The following is a 27,250-nucleotide window of genomic DNA, read 5'->3' as shown; positions in this document are numbered from 1 at the left end:
CATGAATTCATAAATGCTGTGCACTATGTAACCAAGAATGTGGCAGGCCCTATTGAAACACATCAGAAAGCTTGTTTCTTTTTCGTTTGCCCAAGTGTGATTCTGGAGACAGAACAGTCACTGCAGCCATTGGTATTGTGCCAGAATGAATCTGAATAAACTGAATGATAAAAATTAGCTGAAGGTTTTCTAAGTCATTGAGTACATTACAGTGCAACAAAAATATGCAGAGAGATTTGCGGATTTGAATTAAGGGAAGAAAGGAAGCAGACAAAAGAGAAAGTTATATAGCTAAAATTAGATATGATAACAGATAGCAAATCTCTAGTCTTTATCAAGTGGTTTAAACCTCTTTCCTGGTGGTATTAAGGCTATAAAGACAGCTCTCTGCCTTATGAGCAAAATTATGAATGCATTGTGTGGGAGGATCATATTAAAAGTCTAGAATCTGCTTGATAATCTGTGGAATTCTGCCAGATCTTTCCAATCCAATACTGACCAGACACGAGAGGGCTACAGTTCCATTTTCAGGAAGGGATTTTTTGGATTTAGTTTATGCTAAATTTGAAACTTTCTTTTTTTTCCCAATTTTCTTTTTTTTTGTTCTTTGCTTATTCACCACCACTCTGATAGGTAAAACCAAGGGAAACTGAAAATATGTTTTGACCTTAAGCATTTTCAAATATTCTACAATTATTCAGGTCAACCAGTTGAAGTCTGCAAGATGATTTCTTCTGAAGAAGACATATTTCCAGAAAATTTTTCAGAAATGAGAAATGAAGACCTATTTTTGATAGGCCACGCTGGAGCAATAAGTGGAAATAAAAAGAAAATCCCAAGAAAGACAAATGTAAAGAAAAAATCCCACGACTGAAACTTGTGCTTGTCATGCCAAAGACTGTTGTTATGCCAAGTCTCAGTAGATGGTGCTGATGGGCTGGAAGGCATAAATTTATTCTTATGGGTCATATTCTGATGATGCTGTTTTATAAAAACATATATAAATAAGCACTATTTGGTGTAAGTAGCAATCAACTCTATTTACTATTCAAGTTATCATTACTACATTTGGTATTCATTGGATTTTAACTGATTTAGCTGGTATTAATGAGGATGTCCTACTACTCATCCTTTCCTAAGAGATAATTTTTTCATAGGGGAAGCTATCAGTGTGAAAATTATTGCTATTACCTAGAGTAACAAATGGAAACAGGAAATAATTTTTTATATATGGAAGGAACAGGCTGTAATTTGATGAGAAAACTGAAAAGCATATTGATAGTAGCATTAACTCTGCTGGTGCTTTGTGTGTGCTTACTGCCATTCTTCGGATTATGCAGCTGATTTGTTCTGACAGAAAGGGATCTCTCCCATGTTTGCTGTGCCATAAAAATGCTGAAAACATACTGCTGAGCTAGCCAGTTGGTAATAGCATTACTGGATATCTGCTATAGTCCCATTGTATTAATTGCATCTTCTGTCCTCGGAAGATGATGAGGGGAAAAACCTCCTTGAAATCAAGATTATCTGGAAACTTATATTTACTGCTCAGTGAAACTATGTTCAATCTAAAAGCAAAAACTACCTCCAGATATGCACAACAGAAGGAAAAAATAGTAATGTATGCAGGAGTAGCTATGAATAAAAATATAGAATTTATGCTGGCAGATACTAGATAGTTCACTTTCCAGGTAAAATATATGAATATGAGAAGTTACTGCACAAGTAAGAAAAATACGACACGATGTTTAAAAATATAATAATGGTTGTCACAGCCATTATTCTTTTATGTCATGTTATTCCAGATAAGAAATTTAAAGAGCAGACATTGATCAGCTGAGTGACTGAACAGACTTTGCTAGACTGAATTTCTATGGTAGATCAAAAATTAAATATTTTGATTTACTGAGACCCATTATAAGTAACATATTAGAGCTAGATTTTATGAGTCACTTTTTCCTTATCTCCTATCTAGAATTGCCCAAGAGCACACTCCTGACCAATTCATCAGAAGGATTTGAAGTCCTCTTAACTTGCAAAAAAGACTATTGCAGAGATAAAAGGTATTCCAGTGTGGGGCTTTCACCTGTGCAACTTTTTGCACTTTGGATTAGGTGTTTTTATTACTACTGTTCATGAAGTCTAACAAGTAATTCCCCATGAATTGAAATGTACAAAAAATTACTCTTTTTTGAATTGTTGTTAGTCAGATTGTGATAGAAATATGAAGATTTTATTTCATGACACTTAGTGAGTTGTTACTTGCTTCTATTAACTTGCTTCTGTTTTTTCCTTTTTCTTTTCTTCTTGAAGGAAATACTGTGTAAGTAAGAGCACTAGACTAGGACTCTGGAGATTTGTACCTCACCCTCTGTGAGAATTCTGGTGTCTAAGACTCTTAACCTCACTCCCAACCTTTCTGCATTTTGCCCTTGCTGGCTATTATGGTGTTAAATCAGTTGCTGTGTAAGGAATTTGAAATCTATGAGTGCACAACACTAAATAAATCTGTGATAATAGTAAAATGCAATACACTATTAGACCTGCTGCTGTTGCTTTGGTAAGACAACTGCATGTCTTAAGTCCATGCATATTTGCAACACAGTGCCTTAACTACTAAAGACAATAAAGCTGAAAGCAGGTTGTATATTATATGAAGCAATACTTCCTCTACACTTGCATTCTGAATGTGATAAAAGCTATTAACTTTGTGCATGAATGTCACTTAAATTTTGTATTCCTTTTTTCTCTCCCCAGCGATCAACAGTAAATTAAACCACTTCTTGGCTTGTTTTAACAGATGAAGAGAGAATTAAAAGTGGTGCATGAGGGAGCTTTTTATTCCTTAAGAGCTCAAAAAAGCCAATTTCATTGGAATGAACCTTCTAAAATAACAGTAAAAGAACATTTAAAATGTATTTCTCTAACTCTATTTGTAGTTTCTTAATCTGTTTTTAGGAGGATGCTATTGCATTTGTACATATATGAAAATAAATGGATTAAAAAATACTTATTTTTTTAATACTAGCTCTCCTCAGCTAGTTGTATTATATTTAAATTAATTAAATACAGTGGCAGCCACTGAGCCTCTCTGTGATATTGTGTCTTCGTCAGCAGTTTACTTGTGGCTTTCCTATTTAATTAAATGGGAAACAGTGAGAGGCTGATGCACTGCTATGCATGGTATGTAGGACAAACCACACCTGCCACTGTGTATAAAATCTGCTTAATGCACATGATAAAAGCACACATGCATATAGCATATGTGCATATATTATGAAGAGTTAATTCCTTGCCAAGATATTTGCAGCTCTTCTTTCTTTTTGAACACACTAGCCCTTATCTTGCATTTTCTTCAATTTGTTTACAGAATTTTTAGTCTGCTTTCTCTGGTTTAAGAATCTCCTGAACAAGCAGACTGAAAATTCAGTAAATAAGCTGAAGAAAACTTGAGAAATATCCAGAAGACACAAGAGTTGTAGAGTCATAAGACAGAACTACACTTACAACATCATGGATTTTACACAGTGCACAAAATATTATTCTTTATACTGTATACAAGTCCTACCACTCAGCTATTGTTTTGTTAACATGTGTATTAAAAAACTAACAATACTAAATGTTGGTATCCACACCATCTGCTTTACATCTTCACTGTATAGATCCTATTCTCTACCATTAAGCTTACCATTGCAAGCTACAATATTTTTCTATTTCAATTGCATCTTAGGGCCTGCATCTCAGTTTATTTTTGGCTTGAAAACAAAAAAGAAGTGATAGCATAATGCATTGGTATTTTCTGATTCAGTCTCAAATTTCAGTCTTCTTTTCCCTCCTCTACATGAAGGGCAGCAAAAGTGGTTTTTTTCCTTTTTCTTCAACATCTTCCCATACTTCCACAAAAAATGCTGAGATAAATGCTAACTCCCACATCTCATTTTCAAAAAATACCAATGAAATTAGCAATGCTGAAAAACCTCCGGAGCTGCCATTAACGTATTCTGCAAATGCAAGCAATTAACAATGAAATGGTCTCTTCTGTATGCAACCTTCTGTATACATCTTCAGCTCCAGCCTTGGCCAAGACCTGAAATGGCTTCTGAATAATGCATTTATCTCTCAGGGAACACTATTCTACTTTAGATCAGAAGAAGCCATGTGAACTTCTCACACTGCCCTTTCCTTCACATTCCTTTTGCTGCTTGACATGTCCCCAAGGCAGATTGTGCGAGACAGACCTTTCTTCAGTAAGATTCTGCCATTTTTGGCAGCCTTCTGACATACTGTCTCTTTATTGCCTGCACTTACTTTGGATCTCTGCTGAACCATTCTCAACTACCCATATTTTGCTGTTACCTTCCTCATCCTGCTATCACTCAGCTCTGTAACTCTGTCTTGTGTAACAAAATATTCTTAGTTGTGAAAAAGAATGGTGTGAAAAGGAGTATAAACAGACTTCTTCTTAAATCTTTACATAACTCACTTGTGTAAGAGCCTGGGGAGAGGTAAGAGGTGTAAACACATGCCCTGTGGGCGATATTCCAGCCTCCAGGCTGGAATTATGACAAGGACATTTAGACAGCCTGCTTGACAGACTAGTTCAGCAAGTATCTTTAAATGTGAGTAAAGATTTTGAATCATCCTACATGTTTTCTCTTTCTCCAGAACACCCTTTGAATATTTATTGTTGATCTCTCCCTCATTCCTTCCCCAGGTCTTGTCTGAGCACCTTCTCCTTTAACACAGAGTGAACATATGCACCAGGCCTTGTGTTGACCTCTTGGACAGTTCTCATACTTCTAAATCAAAAAATGCCTTCATATTTAACAAGTTGTGCACATTTATATACAATTATTATCTCTAGTCTTGAAATTGTAGAACTCATGCTGGGGTATTGTGGATATCGAAAGGAAAATAGATCCCCCAAACTGCCAGAGTTCAAGAAAGGATTAGACAGGTTTAGGGATGATGAGTACACATGTAGCTAGTAAACAAAATAGCAGAGCTACAGTTTCTGTTTTACAAAGTCCTCAAACCTTTGAATTATTGCAAAAGTCAGATTTTTCCAGGGGACAATTCATTCTGAGATTTACACAGTTTCTTTTTTTTTTTTAAATAGCTTAATAGAAATGTTTGCAATATTTTGCATGATGAAATGTTTACTTGAGCCTTGTCCTACAAAGAAAGCATGAAACTTCATCTTTAAAGATGATATTTTTATGTGAGGTGTAGTAAGTTTAGGCCATACTTCAAGCATTTGTTATAGAAAGTACTGGTGACACTTATTTTAAGTATAGAAACTTAGTTTAATGAAAATTAAAATGGAATTAGCTCACTGCTCATAGATGCAGATATGTATATTTGGGGCTGCAAAGGCTACATAAATGTAGCTACATCAAGCATAAAAAATGAGACTTGTTTTCCCATTACTCATTATAAGGCATTGTTGTCTCATGGGAATAAACTAGGTTAGCAAACTGCTTCTTCAGCAATTTACCTTCACAGTTGATTCCAGCTGCAACAAAAAGATAAATAATAAACAAGCATTTCCAAATAGCAAAATTGAAAGCAAGTGAGATTTTTTTCCTTTAAAATTGTATATCACATTTGTAAAGTCTTCTACTTTAGTGTTCTGTTGTGTCTCTTTTTGGTACAAATTGTTACAATCTTAGCATCTCAATAGCACATATTACACATAGAGAACATTTCTCCTCTTAAATATGAGTTAGAATTTTTACCTTGTTTTATTTATCTAGGTCTTTTTATAGAATGTTTTCGGTATGGTCACCTAATTAAACCCAGGGATCATGACCTATATGATTACTTGTATTTTCAAAACAGTAGCAGGAAAATTCAGACTGAACTTATTATCTCTAGAATGTGTATAAAAATGGAACACTAGGAAAACTTATTGCACATATTGTTTTAAAGTATTTTGAGAATAAAGTCATAATTCATGAAAATTTTCAAACCACAGACACTCCATAATGTGGTGTATAAAAGTGTTCTCGTTCCTACTGAGAAAGTTCTATTAATTGTAGGCTTATAAATTTGTATATATACCTTTGAGACACAATGCTAAGGTATTTTTTAGACACCGACATTTACGTAATTTAAGGATAATTTATGTGAAAATTAGGTGACTATACGCATCACCACTACCTCCACAACCTTGCTTTATCCACTTAGAAAGTGATGAAATGGGACTCCCTTCCCCACCCTTAAAAGTTGTATGGCTCAGGTTATAATAATTGGAATAAGTGCTGTCAAACTCGCTCTCCAAAACAAGGTTGCCATAATGCATACTGGGAAAATTCCCCCTACTAGGAACAATCCTCAGTCCATGCTGTTCCCTGAGCCCTTCACTGCCATTTTTTGGAAGATTGTTATTTGCCCATAAAAAACAGTAGGGACAGCTAGCCTTGCAGCCTGTGTCCGAGTTCTGATCAGTTTGCTAATATAGCCATAATCTAAGAAAGCTCCAGGGACCCATCTTTTGGACATAAAAATGTAGTTGTAAGATTAGAAACCTTCTAATCTAAGTGTTTGATACTCCTGGGGGACAAAGAATCCTAAGTTCTGGACTCCTTGTGCATTTTATTTACTGATTCTTAATACAGAAAATAAATAAGCCATCCCCAAAGTACATAACAGAGCCTCATTCCCCCTTGCTGTCTGAGAATAGCTTAATTTCTGGCAGTATTCAATTTTCTCTTGTGCATTTGTATATCCTTTCTACCTAGTGGTACAGTTTTAGCAAGACAGTTTGAGACAGAGCTCTCTGTCACATGAGTTGCTGTTGTTCAAACAGACCATAATTTTGCAAGACAGAACATCTTTCCTAAGATAATTGAGTTGATATTTTGAGACCCCTCTGAAACTGAGGAGGGCCAAGAATACACATTATGTATACCCTGGAGGAACACCTGAGGGTACAATGAATTAATTGTAAAAATAATCAAACCACAAAGGGTTCTTGCCACCATCAAGATGGGTTTTTAAATAATGGAGCGATATTGGACTATGAATCCCAGTCTCATCTGGTTTTAAGCCCAGGCAAGGGCAAGAGATCAGTTATCCTCTTTTCTTCTACATGTACTGAGGCCTGGCTTAGATGTGCTCCAAACTCCTGTATGGTTGTTTAGATTTGTCTGTTTTAAATACAGACAATTTTTCCCATTCACATGATTTAGTGATTTATGTGGCCATTTAGATCATCAAAATAATTTCTAAAGGCTAGTATATAGCATTAGCCATGGGAACATTTGGACCCTTTGCTAAGTACTAAAGCTGTGTTCATATTTTAACAATTCAATTCTCTTTAAGACTGTGCAAAGCAATATAATATCTACTCTTCAACTTAATTCCCTCGAGCCTGAGCTATTCTTATATATGGAGCTACTGCACGCTGGAAACAGCCACTGTCAGCAAAAACAGCATATCTGAAACTCTACAAAGCTTCACAAGCCTTAACAGCTTAACAGACCACTACAGAACAGAGGTGTGAAGTTTACTGAAGTCCAATTGATTAAAGTCACATGCCAGTCTTAGCTGGAAAGCAAAGAAAAGAAGTATTTATAAATATTTGGAAAGGTCTTTCAAACAGAGTTGGCAAGTACAGCTTCCTTGAAGATTTCTTTGTCTTTGTTGTATTGGGATAGATCTGTAAGTAATTTAAGATAGCACAGATCCATAATTTTCAAAAGTACATCTGGGCTTCCAGGAGCTGAGGCTCTCACCCTGTGAATTTTAGAGCACAGCAGGAGCTTATTTCATATCCATAAAATACCCTGCTGCGAAGTTAAAAGTATTGCCTAACAATCATATTTGGTTGGGTGTGTTTTTTTTGGTTTTTTTTTTTTTTTTTTTTTTACAAGAGTGATATCAAACATTTGCCTCAAGATAACAAATTTATCTAAAATACATTACTAAAACCTCAGGGAAAACTGGCCAGTTGGGGAAGATATTTTGATCTAAGTAGAGCAATAGACCTTTCTGGAGATATGTTATAGCACAAGTCCAGATAAAATTAAGAGCAGCCAGGGATTAGGATACAGCATTGGGACATTTTTCAAATCTCCCAGGTAACTACGGAAATCCTCTGTTGAAATGCAAGGTTTTCTTTAATTTCAACCACTATTGAATCAGAAGTTGCCTTTATATATTTAAGAGTTACCATGGGTACCATTTCCTTTGTGGACAAAATGGTACAGGCCTTCAGAGATGAACCTTTCACAGTGGTACCTGGTTCTTATCCAGCTCAAGATATCTGTCTGGGGGTAGGTGTGAGAGGTGCAGCAGAAAGAAGAACTAGCAAGTGAGACTTTGCTTTAAAATTATTAAAATAATATTACCTCGCAGACAGGGAGATTTTAGATAAGGGAATATAGGGCATAAAAACCCTAACAGATATTTTACAGTAACTGCTGACTGATAAACTGCAAATGTAAGAGGAAAGCTTGTTCCTCATGAACCTTATAAAATCTTTCCTTTAATAGACAACTTGCTTGAAAACTTGCAAAGATTTTGCCTGAGGAAGGCTCTAGATGACATTTTCTTTTCTTTCCTTTTTTTTATTTTTTTTTTTAAATTCTTTTTCTTTGTGGAATCAGTTTTGAAAAGATTTCAAAATATTATCTATGCAATACTGGATATTCAATATAAATACTGGATATTCAACTGAATTTATATAATATTGAAAAATGTATTATTACTTTGATAACTGAAACTAAATAGGCAATATGGGGGAATGTTGATTGCCATCTTTTCATACACGTAATTCAGAATAAAGAAATAGGTTAGAAGTTAAAAGAAATCATCATTCTGATATTCAGGGTTCATATTGTGTTTGGATTTTAGCTCCTTACTCTAAAAGCTTGGAAAGAATTAACAAATTGTAAAATGAAAATAGAAATATAAAATAGTGACTTAGTTTATTACAGTGGCTTTTCTTTGTGGAGGTTGAAATAGGAATAAGAATGGTCACAAACACGTAGTTAGTTCTTGCACAAAGAGATGGTGGCTGCTCTGAATTTAAAGGCTTTAAGAGATGATCTCAGAGGTTTCTGCTGATGCAAACACGATTCAGCTGCTTTTATCTCCTTTCCAAAAGTTCTTGGGTTTGTGTCTCTTTTATAAAATTTAAATGGTGTTGTAAATGCTATTGGTTAGTGTTAGACTGATCTGTGATTAATGCTGTTCAAGCTATGAAAATGTTTCTTTACCTGTGTGTGCCCTTAAATATTTGTGTCACTGTGCACAGCGCACGCTGACAAGAACAGTGCAAGTCCTAGGAAAGAAAATAACAAAAACATAGATTTGAGTTTATTCTGTAAAGGCCCTTAATCTTCTCTCCATTAACAAACATAAATTTACTGTATTGTTTCATTTCAATTTTAAAAACATAGTTGGGTGGAGAACACATATAAGTTTGGAAATAGAGGAAATGAGAAAATTGTCATCAGGTGTGTCCAAACAAGACAGCTTTTTTAAATGGATGCAAGTGTTTTACACAGATTTCAGCTCAGGTTGTGAAGGGAATACGCTGCATTATGGTATAGCATGTAGAGCTAATCAGCCTGCTAGAATTTAATGATAAACAAGTGTCTTAAATTCTAGATAATGGAGACAGTGATTCTTTCATTTTTGTTTTAGTACTGTCGAAGGGATTCTTATTTTCCTGGTTACACACTAATAATAATAATAATAATAATAATAATAATAATAATAATAATAATAATAATAATAATAATAATTATTATTATTATTATTATTATTATTTGGTGAGGCAGCAACTGGAATTAGGAGTTTCAGTTAAGTTCCCTCAGGCAGAAATAATAGATCTTACAGTTCCTTGCAACCTGCCCTTACTTTTACTTGTTATTCAAAGGATAACCACCTTGCTGTTCTTCCATCAATATGATTTTTTTAAAACAAAAGTAGTTAGGACTGCTGAGCTTTGCACTGAATAATGCTCTGTCTCTGTGAAGGTGGTGAAGGTATTTAGTATTCATACCAGGCTGAACCCCCTGTGAAAGGATGCAGGAGCCAGGGACCTCCCTTCGCTGACAGAGGGTGATATTGGGCGTAGGCTAAAGTGGATGTTTTAGGGATCATGGGAACTCACAGGCTGTGCAGAGCAGCACCCTGATAAGCTTCGGTGTCTCTGGGGTAAACAGCACTGTGGAACAGGCTTTCCGGATCATTCTCTTGGACGTCTACAATCTGTCAGATACCCACAGAGACAGAATGTGGGTGGTCTGGATCCTGCCATAGTATTGCTAGCAAAGAAATTATTCTGAAAGAATGAGTTACATAGAGTGAGAGCTAACTTGTTTGTCTAAAATTTAAAAATCTATGATTTGAACAAATTGTCATTTTATCTTCCAAAGAACACATTACCTCTGCTGTGTGAAATACCCATATGATCTGCACTGTCAGATTCTATTATTATTGTGACAGATACTGTAGCATATAAATTTTAAACTAATGAAAAAAATGTCATCTATCTTTTGGAGCTAAGTGTTCAAAGTGCATCAGCTATTCAATTTGATAGATCATTCTTCAGAGGGTTTGAGAAGAATTGTATATTTAAAATACAGTGAATGGGAGAAACCCTCACTTTTATCCAGCTTCACATTTCATAAACTAATTCTGGAGAACTCACGAGAGGTCTACTTCCAAAAATGTTTCTTTATGGAAAGTGGCTGGGAAAAAAAAGTAAATAAAATATTTTTCTATTAAGATAAATCTGATTTGAACAAAAAAATAAAAGAGTGTATTAAAACTTACTAATGCTGGTTTTCTGTTTGTTATGGTCTCCTGGAAACAGCTGAAAAGGGAAGGAGTAGCTGCAGTTTATTGCTTTCATATTGTTCTGTAGGTGAATGGTATCAACATTTATGAATCTCTAATAAAAGAATGCACACTTGAGTTTTATAGTATAAAGCAGTTGAAAATTCCATTAAATGTTTTAATGCAGACAACTTTTCTTATGGGGAAAAAAGAAAAGGTCTGTAGATTCCAGATACAACAAAATTTTGGATTTTTTTTTTAAATGAAGTTTTCTACCTGAAGAGAAAAAGAAAACTCTGAAAGCTGAAACCCTTAGATAATTTCAGCTTGAAGACACATGAACACACAGTCAAACATAAACCTAAACATGAAATTTTCTAGACTGTTTAATTAGCATGTGCATTAGCAGTGACTCTTCTTATGTTTCAAATGCTTCATTTCACCAATCAAATCATTGCTTAAAATATCAGCTGGTGCCCATTATTGATGAAGGCAAAAGTAGCACATTTTTGTTCGTGTATTTGTGTGACTTGTTACTCTTCCGTTACATAATTTTGGAAAGTTGTTGGCAAACCATAAAGGATATAAAATAGGACATAAATAGTTAATTATGAAAGATGGATGGTCAAACTGAAATTGCTCAAGGTATAATTTTAACAAAAAAGCTATATATGATCTTTATAGTAATCAATTTTCAGGGACTCAGGAACGTATTAGCTAATTGTATATGTAGACCACCCCCTTCCTTACCTTCTGAAAGACAAAATTTAAAGAATTCATCATATCATTTGGCTTCCAGTTATTTTCTATTGACATGATTACTTCTTGGGAAAAGGAAGGAAAGAGAAAACACTGTCCCAGCAATAAAACAATACACACTTAGAATAACCCGTAAGGCTCATTGTGTCAGTGGAAGTTTGGATATTTTTCCAAATGTGTTTAATTTCTATTTTTTAATAGATGCAATGACTTTTCTTCCCATCCATAGCATGTATTATTGATGCCTCATGAGCCAATGCATATAGAGGAAATTGGAACTTTTCAGGACTTATTCAGTCAAAGCAATGGGAACAGCAAACCTGCTACACCAGTACTCAGCTTCCTTCCAAATAAAGCCCTCATACTGCTTTGGCAGATAGTACTGAAGAATATGTCAAGTTTATGGAAGATAAGCTGAATGAAAGAAAAACAATAGATTTTTTACTCTAAAAGGGAAGAAAGACATTCTAGTTGAAGAAACAGTCTGAAAAATCCATGACATTTTAAAGTCATCCCTGTAGCCTGATTAAATATTTAAATGATCTTTAGACAAAGTTAACATTTCGCAGTTCTGAGATTGTTAAATTTTTTTTTTGTTCCATGTACATTCAAACTATTGCAGAAGATGTAACTAAATCACATGTGGTTTACCACTGAACTTTAACATAAATCAGAAGAATGATGAAAACTGAGGAAAAAGGTCAGTGAACTTTATTCCACTTCTCCCTCACTTATATCTTCTCTTATTTAAAATAAATTCTATTATTTCTATGCTACAATAACTTCTTGTTTTGGAGGCACAACAAATAATATCTGGGATGTTATTTACTTTGATTCCATAATAGAGTTTCGTTCAATTTCTGGTGTGGAAAAGCCTCAGAGAAACACAGCAGGAACTCTAACACCAGATATTAAAACTGTTTTATTTATAATAAGAGTTATTTACTTGATTCCAGCTTCATTGCATAAATAAATATTAGTTAACCCTTGCATTATAATGGAAGAAAAAAAATATAGTTTTTCTAGGACTAAATTAGCAATGTAATGTAAATTACTTTGTTTCCTCTGAAGAATTAATGGAGATAATTTAGAACAGGCTTAAGTCCAGATACAGTGTATTTTCCAACAGAGAAATGAGAAAATGGTGGAGCCTTCTTCCTTACTCAAGTTTGCATCAAACTTTTGTACTTTTGTGACTTCATCCACCATCCATAAATTTTTTTTTATTTTTGTCCATCAAAAACTAATCAGGGAACATTTTTTTCTTTTTTTGAAACATAAGAAGTGCCCAATTCTTATGAATGAATTGGCTTAAAAATCTTCAGTACAATATGTTTGACTTCTCTGTAAATAATTTTACTGTATGAAACCAGAGCTCCTTATTATATTTGGTCTTATTCATTTTGATGTGCTCTGATTTTTCTGCTGTATGCTGTAGGTCATGCTATGGAATTAGTAATACAGTCATTCTGCTGCTGACTAGTAACTGACAGAAGCTGTTTTTGTGACCTTTTTGAAGATTGCTATATCTGTGTTTTTATTTCTGTTTTCCAGCTTGTCTTGATTTTCAAAATATTTGCAAGCTCCTATCAGTAGAGTTTCAAAACTTGTAGTAAGGAATAAGTTCATTTTATAGCTAGCATGCTATCAGTTCAGGAAAGTCACTTAAAAACATAAACAAAAGAATCTCAATATATTTTAATTTTAACCTTAACAAAAAAGGGAACATTATCTCAAATGATCAAGACTGATTATTCAGGGCTTTAGAGATAATTATAAAAATTTTACTTCAAAGTCAAGTTAGATGTACTAGATAAGTGTGACTGCTCGATGGACTTTGGAAAATCCTTGAGAGCAAGATGCTTTGGTAGGCCTGACCTGCCTGAAAAACATATGTACATGTGCACCTTCCCTATTGTGTGCTTGTAAGATGTTTTGTATACAGCAATAACACCCCAAATCTGTTTTTTTCCCGTACGTTAGAGTATTGGACTTCACATAGGAAAGTTTTCTTTATGCCTGAGCAAAAAAATTATACAAAAAATTGTAGAGGATCCTGTCTTGATGTGCCTGAATAGCCTAACGTCGGCATTATTATGCATGTGCTTCAAGATGAGCCATCCCATTCATCTTTGCAGGATGGAGAGAGAAACACTGTGTCTGGGTTTAATGTGGTTGCCAAAATGCCAGCTAAACAGATTATCAAGAGCTATAGAAGCAGCCTAAATTCTCTACTAGATAAGAAAACACAGTAGCAGTGATATTTTCTGTGACCTTAAAATGAATCAGTGTAGCAAGGAAAACAGCTCTTTCTGTACTCTTTCAGTTTCTAGTACAAAGATTTGCTCTGAAGTGCGAGTTAGCAGGTTTTTCATGGATTTTAAAATGTATTTTATTTTAATTTGTAAAATGATATTTGATGTTATTTTAGGTGGTTTGGTAACTTTATAATTTAAGATCGACTTTAAATTAGTTTCTTTTTTCCTAATCCTGAACATTGCTCTTTTAATTCAAAATTTGCTACAATTTGACATGAATATAATATATTAGCAGGTCTTGCACCACTGTTTCTCTGACCTGAACAACTTCCTTTGCATACTCAGTGAGGGCTGATGAGTTTTGGGGGAAATTTTGATAGAGAGTGAGTGCTTTCTAATAATTTTCTTTTCCAACTTCTGTTGGAATACTTTGCCACTCATTTATTTTTTCTCCTCCATCACTTTCTTTTTTGAAATGCTTTGTCCTAAATTGTTATATTAAATGACCCCTTATCAGTCATAATACAAACCAATATTAGTGATTTTACTCTATGTGGAATAGTTTACAAATAGAAAAAACCCCTTTTATAAATGTACTGAGAAAATGGATTACGTAGGAAAGAGAAGAAAGGATGTATGCAGTCCTCAAATCATAGAGTTGCAACTTAGCCAATGAAGATCCATTATTAGTTGTCTGCAGTGTGGGACGGATGAGTCATGAAACTCACAGATGCTGGCTCTTGTTTTCTGTTTGCCTTGGGATGGGTATGTCTCAGCAGGTAGCTATTCACACACATTCTACCATGCAGTGGGGTGGCAAGGGTCATGGCAGGAAAAATTCTAAGAGATTCATTAAAATCATGTTCATATTAATCTAAAACTCATATATGTTGGCAAATAACAAATGAGCTCTGCCACCAACTCCAAATGAATAATGAACAACATCTATGCAATAAATAATTCAGTTTTGTGTGTCTTCTATTTTACAGAAAATTCTGAAGTGCTATGAGAAACATTTTTCTTAAAACAAGAACTCAACAACAAACTTTTGGGGGTGAGGAAAATCTCTCTCTTCAGCTGTAATAAATTTCTTCTTAAGCACTGTGACTTGGAGAACTGCTTCCACTGTATCTTTCAGAATAGTTGATCACATAATAAGAAGCAAAGGTGAGTACATAGCTGTGTTGCTGGGTCATTTAACTTTTCTATTCTCAACAATTCTTCTGCAGAACTAAGATATATGCTTGTCATTAAACATGTAATCTAAGGCATACAAACAGACATGCCTCTTGTTATTGTTCACTTTTAAAAATGGGATATAATTATGTCATAGCTATGAGCTGAATTCATCCTTTGCATTCATGTCTCTGAGTTTCCAAGCAAAACAATAGTGTTAATGGAAGGTAGAGCATTTAATTTCAAATTTAGAGGCTTTTGTTGGTTTGTGTCATAACCATAATGTTATTTAAACCAGAAAGGTTATACTTAATTACAGATATGGCAGTGTTTTTGACAGTTCAACCTCTTTAATGGATTATCTTTCCCCATTTAAATATAAGCAGTATGAATAATAATAACAAAATGAATCTACAAATTTAACAAGCTTCTTTTTATATGCTTAATAACTATCTTTGAAGAAGAATACACACCACATTGAGCTTTAAAATATTGACAATATTTATTAAGCCACAAAAGAGCTTATGTAGCTTTGTGATTATGGACAGGAAAGAATATTAAAAAAGGCAAAGTTAGCAAAAAAAAAAAAAAGCTTTAAAGTAAGCAGAAATTACATGTCAGTCATAGACATTAAAGCTGGCTGTTTTTAAACTCCAACTGCTAAGCCCTGGGCATGAAACAAGAAAATGATGAGGTAGGCTGAATGAATTGAACACAAATGATAATGTTTAGAACCTTACCTAAAGTTAAAAATACAAATGCTTGCTTTAAGGAAAAGGTTTCAAATAAAATAAAATAATCCATCATGTAAGTCTATATGAATATAAATATGCTGAAATCCACACATGCAGAATATGTTAAAGACAGACCTTCCCTTTCTGTTGAGAAACCTACTGTATGCTTTAAAGACTGGAGTTTACTGTTACAAGAATGCAGAAATAAGCTTTTTTATTGACTAAAAGCAAATGATTTTCTTTGGAGAGGGAGCAACCTGGCAGTCTTCAAGTGGAGTAAGGTTATTTTCATTGAATACAATACAATCAGCATAATTTTACTTATTTACTGCTTTTTCTGAATGTTTGCTATATTAAATCACAGCATTTACTGAACAATTCTGCATAAGGAGATCGACTTAGAATGTTTCTTAGAATAATTATCAGATGTTGCATAATTAATTATTTGATTTAGGAAGCACCATCTTAATTTCCTTTTCATTGGATATATGTACATGTACCTATTTTAAGTGCCTTCATTCTTTTTCTACTCTCTTATATGGATCCGAATCATGGGTCATCTACCGCCACCACCTGTGACTCCTAGAACGTTTCCATCAATGCTGCCTCCGTACAATCCTAAACATTCCCTGGTCAGATTATGTGACCAATACATCTGTTCTAGAACAAGCAGCAGTCACAAGTATTGAGGCCATGTTGCTGAGAACACAGCTGCGCTGGGCAGGGCACGTCTCCAGGATGAAGGACCACCGCCTCCCTAAGATCCTGCTTTATGGTGAACTTGCCACTGGCTGCCGCAAGAGAGGAGCCCTGAAGAGAAGATACAAGGACTCCCTGAAACATCTCAGCCTTGGCCATATTGATCACCATAACTGATCTACTCTGGCCTCCAATCAGAAGGTCTGGAGACACACCATCTATAACGCTGCTGATGCTTTTGAGAAAGGACGCAGAATCACTCTCGAGGAGAAAAGACAATGCAGAAAGATTCGTGCCTTGCAGAATATACCACCTAAGGAGTCTTTCTGCTGTGCCTTTTGCAACTGGACGTACCTATCTCATATTGGCTTTTTTAGTCACCAGCGTGCTGGTAACAAACGTGGGTAGAGTCCTCCCCAAATCTTCGTTCACGAAGCCCAGCCATGATGATGATATGATTATAAGTGCACACTTAAGTGGGTGTGTGTGTTTGTGTGTCTACAGTATTGGACTGTACTAAGTCTGAAAAATTCTATTTTAAAAAGTCTATTTATTTCTACTGTGTTCATCTACAAGATAAAACAACACTTGTAAAAATTAGGAAAATAGATGTCTATCATAAAAAAACAAACAAACAAAAAAACCCAACCAAGCCAAACCCCCGCTACAAAATATTTCAAGTTACAACATTACTACTTCTCTTTCCTGGCCCACAGTCAGTCCTGTTATGTATTTTCTTAGAGTTCAAGGAAGAAGCACTGCGAAAGCAGCAGAGGGGCAAGGATTCCCAAAACTCACCATGTATTCCTCATAGAAGATGTGAAAAAACGCGGATGATTCATATTCCTCATTGAAGATGGGAAAAAAACATGGAGAATCATAGAATCATAGAATCATAGAATCACAGAATCATAGAATCAGCTGGGTTGGAAGGGACCTCAGAGATCATCAAGTCCAACCCTTGATCCACTACCACTGCGGTTGCTAGACCATGGCACCAAGTGCCACATCCAGTCTCTTTTTAAAAATCTCCAGGGACGGAGAATCCACCACTTCCCTGGGCAGCCCATTCCAATCACCCTCTCTGTAAAGAAATTCTTTCTAATATCTAAGCTAAACCTCCCCTGGCACAACTTGAGACCATGCCCTCTTGTCTTGCTGATGGTTGCCTGGGAAAAGAGACCAACCCCTACCTGGCTACAACCTCCTTTCAGGTAGTTGTAGAGAGTGATGAGGTCTCCCCTGAGCCTCCTCTTCTCCAGGCTGAACAGCCCCAGCTCCCTCAGCCTCTCCTCATGGGACTTGTGTTTGAGTCCCTTCACCAGCCTAGTTGCCCTCCTCTGGACCTGCTCCAGCACCTCAATATCCTTCCTGAACTGAGGGGCCCAGAACTGGACACAGTACTCCAGGTGTGACCTCACCAGCACTGAGAACAGAGGAAGAATCACTTCCTTGGACCTGCTGGCCACACTGTTCCTGATACAGGCCAGGATGCCCTTGGCCTTCTTGGCCACCTTGGCACACTGAGGATTCAGCTCACATATTTTCCCATGCATACGTATTCCCCCCTCAGACTCCTCTGTCTTACAGACTTTTTCCCACCCTGATCTAGTCACCTGGTTGAAACAGCTGAATTGCAACCAGTGGGCTTGGTTTCACCACTTGAAGCAGCCCTGCTTTAAAGGGGAGAACGCATGAAATTGCCAAACTCCACCAGTCTGAAAAGGAAAATCTACAATTTCTTGGTGATCTGTCTCTTGTCTGCATTCACATTTCACCCTAAATGATTGTTAATTTATTTACCTAATAAGTGTAACAGTGATTCATAATGACCCTGTTATGTCATTGCATATGCTATTGCTTGGTTTTGTTACTGCTACAGTATTGTTTCTGTTCCTTCATGGTATTTCTGATTTATAACAAGATCTTTCTTTTCTTCCATGGACCTGGCTGTGTACACTACAGTCAGGCTGAAGCACTGTATGGGATCTTTGCATCCTTCCTTCACAAGCATGGTGATAAACACTGTAGTTTTTGCCACATGCAGTTCCATTTTCAATTTGCTACCATATGTGTTGAAATTAAACAAGTTCAAATTAAAAAGGTCTTCTGACTCACAGTTAGGACACCCATCTATGTTGGAACAGTTCATTATTCAAGACTGTTTTGAACATATTTGGCTTAGTTGTGTGTATGCATGGGTCTGTGTGTGTGTGAGTGTGCATGTGCATCTGTCTTCAGGAAGACAAATAAATTAGAGTATGGAAAAAATCAAGGGTAACATCCAATCCAGAATGCTCTCCCTACAATATCACAGGAAAACTGTTCTTAACAATAACAGCTGGCCCCATGAAGGACTCTTTAATCCATTATTTTAGTCAGAAAACTTGAATAAAGATAACTGAATTTGACCTAATAATAAGACAATAAACTATGTGAATATTGCAGATAAAGCCTTGTGGAATATAAAGCCTTGATGTAATGGCAACTGCTCAACTCATACCTTTGAAGTGAGTAAGAGCAGTGCTAGCTGTTTGACTGAAATGTTGCAGGCAAATGTAAACTACAAACAACAGTTCCAAGAAAGTTGGAATAACAGAATAAGCTTTGTTCTTCTATATCCTGAAAAGAAATACCATTATAAGGTTATCAATAATTTTTGTTATGAGAAAGAGACAAAGAACAAATACAGCTCCTAATGTTGTTGTCTGTGTCAAAAAGAAGTACTTTTATCTTCATGAAAGAAATAGAAAAACAAAAGTGAACATTCAAAATTCCAGCATTCTTGTCCTTTTACAATCTGACACGAGCAATGTAATTTGAAGGCCATCAGAAGCAAAAGGTCTAGCACACTCCACAGCACTTCTGCTTCTAGAATTCACAGTCAGTCCTGGCAAGGTGATGTGTCTATTGTGTTTTACAGTCTGTTCTCCTGCAATGGCACCATTTTTTGCCATTAACGTCTGAAACCAAGTGCGTTGATACAGCTGCCATCAGAATAAAAAGCGAACCGCTGTTTTGAGTTATCGTGCACTAAAATAAAATAAAAAATTGCTTCTAGACATCGCCAGAAAGCAGCACGTCAGGGATTTGAAATTTCTTAAAGAAGCACTTAAAACCCTGAACTCAGATACCATACAGAAATTACAAATACATATTTTTAAGATAGCAAGTACAGTACCCAGGCACTTCACTGTTTTTTGTGCTCTGAGACCTTATTCCCATCAGCAAAAAAGCCAGTGCAGAGGTACGGCATGTAATATGTTCAGGAAAGGGACACATATCAGTGTACCTTCCTTGTGTCACTGGAAATGGTCTGGGTACACCAGTGGAACCATGTAAACTTTAATCTACACAGAAGGATTCACCCTTGCAGGCCGTTTTTCACAAGCTTTCTGAAGCTGACATTTCATCTCATGAATTTTCATCAGAAAATACATTTCACTTCGTACAGGTGAAAACTATTGTCTTAAATATATGCAGCAAATATTCTTATCTGAAATTTGTAAACATTTATCAAGTGAAGGAACAGAAATAAAGCTGTGTACTCTGTTGCATCAGTTGCAATTAAGAGCATCAAATATGTAGCCCTCGTGAAGGCTGCATACTTGTGGGGAAGTCTATGTAAATAAGGCATGAAATTCAGGAAAAAAAAATTAAAGAAAAAAAAGGAAAAAAATACACCACAATGATCATATCTATTAATATAGATGTAACAGAGAAAGTTATTAGCTGGACACAAACAGGATGGCTAGTCCCACACTACTGGACTAATTAGTGATATATGTCTTTGGCCAGTGTCAAAGACCTGTTGCCATATCCTTATCAGTAAGCTCTCTTAGACACGACAGTCCTGTGCATATGTATCACACAATGCATTTTTCAGGAGAACAGTAGGAGGCAAGGATAAAGCTGTGCCCCAGACATTTTTATCATTAGTGTAGGTTATGGCTTTCCAGTGCTTGTTTTTATTCCTTAGCAATATATAGTTTGTTGTTATGGAAATTATGTGAAAACGTAAAAATGTAAATATGTTGGATGTTAATTATTGCAAATGTTGCTTAATGACAGTCAGTGATATACTTCATTGTAATTTTCAGTTCAAACCCATTTTATTTTAAGAAGTGGTCAATTCCTACTTTCAAAAATGACCCTAAGACACTGGAGAACTTAGGTATTACTAACTTCAGTGTGCCTACATATATTTTTGTTCAGAAATGGGGTTCTCTTGAATTTTTTTACTTGTTGTATTTGGAAACTCACTTACTAGGCATCCCACTGTGCTAGGTACATGACAAGCTTCATATGGAGATCACAGTCCCTGAATCAGTCATTTATAATCCAAAAATTAAATGGTATAACTGAAGGCTTAAAAAACAGAGAGAGAGGAAAATAATAATAATTAAAAAAATAGAAAAAGACAGAACAAAAAAACCTAGTCTGGACATTGCACAGCAGAAACCAACTATATAAGAGCTATATCACTGAATCAAGGCAAAGCACAGAGCTGAGAGACAAAGAAACTAGCAAGACATGTTTTTAAAGAGAAAAATTTCTATGTGTTCTACAAAAAATATCTCTTCCTAATTAATTTGTAGAAATGTACGGTTAGATGCTGGAGTACACAGAATGTGAAAAAGAACTAGTACTTTCCAAAAGTAGTGAGAAATTCTCTTCTAAGAAACTTCCTTGCTTTTCTCCTTACACCTTCTTTCTATAGGCATGTCCTCTCTGAAAAAAATTTACATTCTTTCAGAATATATTCACTTGAGTGTCAGCAGCAAGACACAGTGAAAAAAAATTATCTGTTTGTCTGCTTTTTTCTTCCACCTATCATGAAAAAGACAAAACCATGTCAAAGAAGCAGGAAAAAGGAACATATTTTATCACCTTAATATACTATAATACTCACTTCCTCTATGATAGTTGCTTATTTATATAATTTTTAGATTTTCTTCTCCTTTAATAGCAAGGCAGATTATAATATGGAAAGATGACCCCTTTTCAGATAAATCTATTCAGTCTTCATTGTTAATCTATTTTCTTTCCCCTTTCATAGCAATCTGCAATTTCTCTCTCCATTTCATTCATATTGGCTGGAAATTTCAAGTGCATAGCCTTTTCCTTTCAGTAATTCTTTCAAAAATTATTTCCTATTAGCAGAGCTAGTAATTTTCTCCATTACTGTGACTCACAAGTTGTTTTTCCAAATATAAGGAGTTTTGATTGTAAATTTGGTGAACGACATAATGAAATTACCTTTTAATATTATTATTTTTTTCTTTTCATTTTGCTTTAGGAAACAAGGAATGTTTTGCAGTTTAAGGCATAAATAAGTGATACAGCTATTTTAAAAAAGCATGCTTTAGAGATTTGACATGACCAGCATCATCACACAAAATTGTGCTATTGCAATACTGTCGTGTGGAGTTGTCTGTAATGTAGGTGAACAATTTTAACAGCTAATGCAATGGATCAGAATATTTCTTCCAGGATGAGCAATGATGAAAATTGTTTGGGTCAGACAGTCTCAAAGAATAATTCATATTCTTCCTAAAATCTACAAGGACTGAAGAGAGTGGATACGTAAAACCTGCTTCTCAGTGTTTCCCAGTTTAATTCTGAATATATTTTTGCAAATAAGTCTATAGGTTTTGGTTAAAAAGAATTCTTTTGTATTTGCTTACAATTTTTGCTTATAAGATCATAAACTAGAACCTGTGCTGTCAGTATAAATGAGTTTATTTTTTTGCAACTAAATACAGCATATAATAAAAAGTGAAGTATCTTACTAAAACAATAGGTTTATCAAAATAATTAGGTGTATAGCACCAATGTATTGGATTTTAATAACATCTCAAGGGTTACTTGATTAATTTTTCAATCATCAAAGGTGAATTTTCAAAGATTTAGCAAACATAGGATATGCTTTTCACAGTAACAATTCCTTCTCCCTCTTCCTCAAATGGACAGTTTTGCTTAAGAAAACAAGAACTTTACAAGTCAGAAGTGCAACTGTGTTCTCTCAGTGGTAATGAAAATGAGCAGACGGAGAATCAGTTCAGACTGTGAGTTAACGCAGCCTCTTCAGTCTGTCAGAAGAACTGTAAATCCTATACAGAAGATTTGCTCCCAAATGAAATGGATTTTGGTTATGCTTCTGCCCTAGATGGGTACTGTGAAGATGTCCCTGAACTTTCTATTATTCAACGGAAAATACACAGAAAGATGGAGACTCAGCCCCCTGCCAACTCTGTGGCATTTCACTGCCCCACTTTTGCTGGAGAGAAAATAGTTATTTTGTACTGATTTTCGTCAAAGTGCAAGTAGCTTTTTAGTGGTAGTAATATACCACCATTTCTCGTATTCTAGTTTTGACTGTGGAATACAAATAGTCAGAAAACATCCTACATATCTACACCTGGTTCATGAAATTATGATTTTGAGAGAGACATTGAGTGAGTGTGGTATTAAAAAAATCCCAGTTTGCTATGATACCAGAATAGGTAAATGGTAGTGGCTCATATTGGTAAGAATTTTTTGAAAAAAAATCAAAGCAACAAAACCTTTTATGCTTAAAATATGTAATTTTGCAAAAAATTAGAAAGATACAGGATTCTTTTTCTAGGTATTGTTTTTTCCCCTTTCTTTAACTTTTGAGAAAATCACCACTTTAATTAAAGGAGTCTTGTTAATATCATACTCCTAGTCATGAATGCTTCCATTTAGGCTGAAATTCATTTAGCAAAACTATTTTGATCCATATGGAATTGGCTTAACTAAGACAGACTAATATTTTGGACCAAACTAATTAATAGCTTAGGAATGGATTCAGCTTTAAGATTTTTAGTAGTCTCCTAAAAATACTGTGTCTCAGAGGGAGACAGGTGCTCATCATTGACATGCAAGACTAATACATTCAACTTGAAAATGAACCTGAGTAGTTCCAGCTGAGCTTTGCCACTGCAAAGATTGGTAATCTTCTTGTCACCCAGGTATTTCTAGTGCTTCTTCTTCCATCTGATTAGCTCTCAAATCCTCAAACAAAGTTACAGAAGAACTGTTGTACTCACTGCTGTCTGAATTCGTAGTGGAATAGAAAGCAACAAGGAGCAGAGAGGGCTGGAAGCATTGTCCTGTCATCTCCCATGGAACTGCACCACTGCCAACCATCTCCAGAGACTGAAGAGGTGAGGTGGATACTGCTTCCTCCAGGAGGGAGGGAAAGATGAAAGAGGTAGCAAATAATGTAAATGGGACCTGCATTACTTTCTTTCTTTTACTACTCTTCAGGTTACAAAATCCACCTGGTCTCCTGATTATTACTGATCATTGCTTCTCATATTTTCCTTCTGATTTACTGGTTCACTTCTCCCTTTATTATATTGTATGTATAATCACAGAAACAGCAGATAATGTTTATTTTATACTTATGCACTTCCAAAGCATGCCCAAGTCAACTGAGGCCCCTGGACAGGATATGGGTTTACAAAAGCTGTTGAATCTTGAATTTGCTTACTTGAGTTAAAATCAACCATGATGCTGTACTATTTGAATTAGTTATTTAGTCCTCTAACTTGTGACTTCTGAAATTGTTTTCTTTCAAACATAAGAATAGTGCCTGATCTTGCAGCTTCCTAATGTCTTAACACCACGTTCCCTACTAGGAAAACTGCCTTCTCTCTACTGGGAGCTGAAGACCAAATCCTCACTGGATCAAGTAATTGTGATGGTATAAATTGCCTTAGCAAGTAATTGTGATGGTATAAATTGCCTTTAATGATTGCTAAATATGTATTATCTTACATATGCATATTATATATATGTTTCTTGACTATATAGACAGTGAGTATTTAGAAACAAATCAATCCTCAAAAACTCACTACAGCATACTGAATACTTCTGTAGCAAATTATTTTGCTCTGAGTAACATATGAATGCTATATTAGAGTAGCCATATCATATTGATGACTCTTCTGAGGTTTGTGAATTATGCTAACAGTGATCTTTTCTACAAATAAACATAAAATTCATTAATATGTTAACACTGTGATTAATATAGAGAAGACATTGCTAATACATACAGGTTTTAATTTTTTGCTTTTTTCTCTAATTTTATTTATATTTAGAAGCACAAAAAATCTGCTCATTATTTTTCTCACTGCAGTATATGTTTGTGACAACATGGTTTAGTTTTAGTTCAGACTTCTTCATACAAGCAATGTTTCTGAAAACATTATTCTTATAAGTTAATAAAGAAGTTATTACCTTAATCATATGTAGTTTCTTCTGTGAAATTAAGATGAAAGAAAAATATTTGAGGAAGCGACAGCTTTTCTATTTTGTGTATTTCCTCAGTCAGAGCTCCTTCTGCTGCATAGCTTCAAATGTAAACTGCTTGAAAAATAGAGTTGTTGTTTTTTTTTCATTTGGACATAATCATGCCTCTGCTTTCACATTTACTAAGATTAAAAGTGCATCTGAATTAATGACAACTTTAGATATCTATTGTAATGTCAGTAGCTTGCAATCTATTATATTAATGTCAAATATATCTATTATATTAATGTCAAATATAAAGTAGGAACATGAATCTAGAAACAGGGATTTTTGGAGATCTGACCCTTTTTCTTCTTCGCTGTAACTTCCTGCATGACAATAAACAATGCTGGTTCACATTCTCTGAAATATCTAAGTTCCAAATTCCCATTGAAATCAGTTAGTCATATATAGCTAAGTATATTTAAAAGATATCAGCCTCAGTCTCCTGTCTGTAAGACAGGTTATTCAAACAGGAGATATCTTTAGATATCTTAACCTTTGTGTCCTTGCAGCACTGAAGGCCAACTGGGCTGCACAGGTAGAAGTGCTACCAGCTAGTCAAGGGATGTCACCCCTCTCCTCTAAGCACTGCAGAGACACATTTGAAGTGCTTTCTCCATTTCTGCACTCTCCTTTGTAAGAAAGAAATGGACATCCTGGATCAAGTCCAGCAAAGCGCCGCAAATACAATCAAGGAATGGGAATCTCTGCTGTACGGGGAGAGGCTGACAGAGCTGGGACTGCTCTGCCAGGAGAAGAGAACGCCCAGGGGAGACAGTATCAGTGCATATATATTCCTGTTTGGATGGTGTAAATATGAGCTAGACTCTTCTCAGTGGTAGTCAATGAAAGAACAAGAGACAATGGGCAAAAAGTAGGATACGGGCAATTTAATTTAAACATCAGAAAAACATTTTACTGTAAGAGGGTCAGACACTGATACAGGTTACCCAGGAAGACAATGAACTGTTCATTCTTGGAAGTACTTTAAACACAGCCAGACCCAGATCTGATCAAACCACTGTAGCTGACCCTGCCTTAGTTTGGGAGCTGGACTAGATGATTTCCAGAGGTGCCTTTCCTCCTCAACCATTTTGTGATTTTGTCATTCTGTGGTGAAGCTCTTCCCATGTTTCAGTTGAGGAGAAAGGGAACTGAAGAACAAGAAAATTCTCTAAGAGCATACCTCATAAGCAGGATTAATTTAAAATGTAAGATACACAATTCTCTAAATATGCAATTGAGCTGATCAATATAGAATCATAGAATATGGTGAATTGGAAGGGACTCATTGGGATCATTGAGTCCAACTCCTGGGCCTGAGCAGGTCAGCCCAAAAGTTACACCAGGTTCCTGAGAGCATTGTTGAAACACTTCTTGAACTCAGACAAGCTTGGTGCTGTTACCACTTCCCTGGGGAGCCTGTTCCAGTGCTCAACTACCCTCTAGGTGAAAAACCTTTCCTGATATCCAACCTAAACCTCCCAAAACTCAGCTTCATGTCATTCCCTTGGGTCTTGTCACCAGTCACGAGAGTGAAGAGATCCGTACCTGCCCCTCTGCTTCCCCTCATGAGGATGCTGAAGACCCCGATGAGGTCTCTGCTCAATCTCCTTTTCTCCAGACTGAACAGACCAAGTGACCTCAGCCGCTCCTCACATGGCTTCCCCTCCAGATCCTTCACCATCCTTGTGGTCCTCCTTTGGATGCTCTCTCATAGCTTAATGTCTTTTTATATTGCAGTGCCCAAAACTGCACACAATATCCAAGGTGAGACTGCCCCAGTGCAGAGCAGAGCAGGACAATCCCCTCCCTCAACCGGCTGGTGATGCTTTGCCTGATACCCCCCAGGACACGGTTGGCCCTCCTGGCTGCCAGGGCACTGCTGACTCATATTCACCTTGCTGTTGACCAGGATCCTCAGGTTGCTTTCCGCAGCACTGCTCTCCAGCCTCTTGTTCCCCATACCTGGAAAAGCATGTGAGATCTTGGCGGTTCCTCATGATTCTTTTTCGTTAAAAGATCTGGGGTACCTTTTTGCTCATTCTCATTTCCTCCTAATCTCTCAAAATGTTGTCCTTCATAATTCTGAAGAGGTTATACATATTGTATAAAACTTTCTGTCAAATTAATAAATTGGACTTAGATACAATATAGAAACAGCAGAACACAATAATTTTATGGTTCTATGAACAGGGAATTACACATGCTTCTCTGAGAAAATGCTAGGTCTAGGGCTCTTCAGATTTTTCTAAAATGTTAAATCACATCTGGATGATTACATAAGAATTTGTTAGACTTAGCAGATTAAAAATTACCTCCTTTGAAGTGAGAGAGGTTTGATGTTCATGCAGAGGGAATATAATGATTGACTTAACTTTAGAAGAGTTACTAGGCAGAACTATGTGTCATTATCAGCTCAATTATCATCTCTTCATCATCTGGAGAAAAAAAAATCATCTCTCAAGATACAAGACTTATTGGTAGAAAATTAGAATATATGTATGC

General features: G+C 35.7%; 1 long non-coding RNA gene across 1 annotated transcript in view; it reads right to left on the bottom strand.

Moving 5' to 3' along the window:
- LOC135413391 (uncharacterized) overlaps positions 1-24,884 on the bottom strand; it is an 89,851-nt gene extending 64,967 nt beyond the window's left edge. Inside the window, exon 1 of the long non-coding RNA XR_010430209.1 lies at positions 24,689-24,884. This is a non-coding gene — a long non-coding RNA (uncharacterized LOC135413391). The remainder of the gene's footprint in view (positions 1-24,688) is intronic.
- Positions 24,885-27,250: the final 2,366 nt, after the last annotated feature.

Source organism: Pseudopipra pipra, chromosome 4, assembly GCF_036250125.1.
Source record: "Pseudopipra pipra isolate bDixPip1 chromosome 4, bDixPip1.hap1, whole genome shotgun sequence".
NCBI lineage: Eukaryota > Metazoa > Chordata > Aves > Passeriformes > Pipridae > Pseudopipra > Pseudopipra pipra.
The sequence above is the reverse complement of the archived record's forward strand: the minus strand, read 5'-3'. Positions and strand labels throughout refer to the sequence as shown.